The sequence below is a fragment of the Echinops telfairi genome, unplaced genomic scaffold (assembly GCF_000313985.2).
Source record: "Echinops telfairi isolate 266 unplaced genomic scaffold, ASM31398v2 ScPeMD7_7469;HRSCAF=8507_1, whole genome shotgun sequence".
NCBI lineage: Eukaryota > Metazoa > Chordata > Mammalia > Afrosoricida > Tenrecidae > Echinops > Echinops telfairi.
In genome coordinates, this window is record NW_022111373.1 from 121083233 (window position 1) to 121086896 (window position 3664).

Sequence of the window (3664 nt, forward strand, 5' to 3'; positions counted from 1 at the left end):
AATCACGGCTAACATTTGTGTATATTTGTTTTCTTTATCTCAGCTTTGGTAACTTCATGAAAAAAAACGGATGAAAGCCAAATATTTCATTATCCCTAAATCCCTGATTATGATATTTTTTCTAAAATCTGTCCCAAACGGATGCGAGAAGCATCTGTAACGATGCACAGGTTATGTCTAGTTCCTGCTGTAGCGTTTTGTCCATATGGAGCTTAATTCTCCAAACCACCTATAACTAGGTAGGAAATTCAGACTGAAAATAGCAATTTATCACGAGTGTCCAGCTGGTTTCTCCTTCTAAGTGGTTATTTCCTAATCTAAAATCCAGCCTGTTTGCTGTCCACTTAAATTTTTGAGTTATAAAATCAATAATAAATAGCATGAACATCCCTTTGAGAGATCAGCTACTGGTCACACCTAGAAAGAACAAATGAAGGGCAACACCATAGAACTGAGGGTTTGGATTTCAAAAGAATAAGTTAAATGTGGAAAAATGGGATTTGCTCTTTTCATTGAGTGGATCAATAATGCAGTGAAAGAAAGATGACAATGTATGTATAAATATGCCCAATACAATTAATGTCTGGATTGTAATAAGAGTTCTAAGAGCCCCCAGTAAAGTGATCTTTTAATAAATAATTAAAAAAAGATTATGTTTGGGATTCATTCTCAATTCAGAGATTTTCTTTAAATGTAACTTTTTAGATAAATAATTCTTAATGAGCATAGTGCTTCAAAGTCTATTTTACTTACATAGTGATCTTCCTTTTATTTATTAGTTGGGCTCTTCACCTGCAGATACCCTGAAACTTGGATTGAAAATATTGGGATCAAGGGAAGGAATGAAGTACTCAAAGTAATCCTTCAAAGTTTAAGAGAAAGCTTAAGATACTATTCACAGAATATTTACTTTGTTTTAGTTATTATAAATTATCTAGGGATAATCTTCACTACTTCTCTGTAAGTTTGTCATACTGTGGCACCTTGTATATTGCTGTGATGATGGACATTAGGCCACTGGTATTTTAAATAGACGTAAGTTCACCCACAGCACACAGGTTTCAGTGGCTTTTCCAGACTCAGACCTACCAGAAAGAAGGAAAAGGTGGTTTACTTCTAACAGATTAATCACTGAAAACTTTATGAATGGCAGCAGAACGTTGTCTGTCTAAACTCACTGCCATGGTTTGAAGGTTGACTCATAGTAACCCCATGTGGGTTTCTGAGATTCTAACTATTTTTGGGTTTAGAAAGCCCAGTCTTTGCTGCATGGAGCTACTGACAATGTGGATCATAGCCAATTCATAATCACTGCACCACCAGGGCTTCGTATTGTTTAAACAAACAAACAACAGCCTCTCTGCCATTGAGTCAAAGCTGAGTGCTGATTTTATTGCAACTGGAGGCTTGACTTTTCTTCCTTCAGTTCTTCCAGCTGGGGAATGCTGAGTGTATTTTTTTCCTTTCAGATTAAAAAAATCATTTTATTGGGGGCTCGTACAACGCTTACCTATATATACATCCATCCATTGTGTCAGACACATTTGCACATTTGTTGCCTTCACCATTGTCAAAACATCTACTTTCCACTGAAGCCCCTGATATCAGATCCTCATTTATTACCCCTCCTTCCCCGTTCCCCCTCTCCCTCATGAACCCTTGATAATTTATAAGTCATTGTTATTTTGTCATATCTTACACTGTCCAACGTCTCCCTTCACCCACTTTTCTGTTGACTGACCCAGAAAGGAGGTTATGTGTAGATCCTTGTAATCGGCTCCCCCTTTCTATCCCCCCTTCGCCAAGTCTTTGCACATTTCAGTATATTACTTATCAGTGTGTGCAAGAAACACGATTCAGAGGCACTGTACTGCTAACAATAAGGTTAGCAGTTTGGCACCACCAGCTAATCCATAGGAAAAGAAGAGGCCTTCTATTCCTGTCAAGATGGACACTCTTGGACTCTCCCAGGAGCAGTTCTACCCTATCCTACAGGGTCCGTGTGAGGCAGTCTTGACTCAATGGCAGTGAGTTTGGATCTTTTTGGAATATGTGTAACCCTGGTGGAGCAGCTGCTAACTGCTCAGCTGCTAATGGGAAGGTTAGTGGTTCAAACCCACCAGTCACCCCTTGGGAGAAAGATGTAACAGTTCGTAAGCATATGCTTCCATCAAGAGCCACAGTACTGGACAATTTATTGTATATTTCTACTTTGTCCTAAATGATGGTTATGTATCAGAATTGACTCGATGGCATTGATTTAGTTTGCATAATAGCATATATAATAGCATATTTTTATTCTCAACTGCTTGCGATGTAATTAGTGAGCTTAATTATATAAAAAGAGAAAAAGAATGTAGGAGAATGATAGTCAATAATTGCCAGTGTTATTTTAGTTTATTCTCATCCGAGAAATCTAGTTATTGTTCGTTTACCTCTAGGAAAACAAACAGGAAATAGCATGTTATTTTGCCAAAAGCTGGTGCAGGGAGATGGCTGCATGAGCAGGTGCATTGTCACGGTGGCCAAACCAATCCCCTGTCTGCCATAAATCAAGCGTTGTTTTTTTCCTTGCACACTGTTATGCAATCTTCTCAGTACTTCTACATAAAAACCTTGATTAACAGGCTGACCTGGTGGAAAAAACTCCAAGTGCATTACGAGTTTACGGGCATCATCGACATTTCACCTTTTTTGGAAATGAGAAAAGCATTTGTATACTTGAGTTGTCCTTGTAATCGGTGTTCAACATCACAAGCGTCTCTGCAGCATTTTTTTCCCTAGCAGAAAACAACACTTCACAGGCACACGCTGTTCTCTTAAATCAGCCATTACAATAAACAAGGTTCAAGAGAAACTGCTTTCATCACAGAATTCACTGTCACCAGAGAGATCTTCACAGGCAACACCACTGGGTGCACTAACTCAGATCGAGTTACTCAATGCTTGGTGCTTGCCTGTCAGACAAAAATGTCTCCATCCAGCAAAGCTGTTTTGCAACTTTTTTGTGTGGACAGGGGGAGTACCCCCTCGTGTTAGCCATACGGGGCCTGTCAAGAGTGGAAGCATGGCATGTAATTATTCTTTGGCATGGGGCAAGCTGCATTTTGAGGTACTTCTCAACATGGAAAGATAGAAGAAAAACTAACGAGATTGCACAGACCAAAAGACACAGGATGTAGAAAACGATTTAGAAATCATATCAATAAGTCAAGTACTCTGAGTCTCCAAAGATATTTTATTATCTACTATGAAAAACATGTATATAGTGCCTACAAAACTCCAAAACCAATCTCATTACCATCAAGTCAAGACTGACTCACAGAGATGACCTGTGGGTTTCTAAGACTGCAATTATTTACGTGAATAGAAAGCACTGTCTTTCTCCCAATCATGCAGATAACAGCCCAAGTGTAACCACAACGCCACCAGGGCGCCTGGAGCACGTGCAAAGGGCTATAGACATAGCCAGGGAAAGTCAATAAGAAGTCGAGTTCTAGTCAACCAGCTTTCCACCGCGAGAAAGAGACAGAGGAATTAGAGAGAATGAGATGAGTAGGGGTCGATTACTCAAAAGGAACAGTTGCTTTTAATAGTTCACTTATTTAAAGGCCTATTCCATCAGTGAAAATGTTTGCATTTAGAGAACGTAATTCATTAGTAT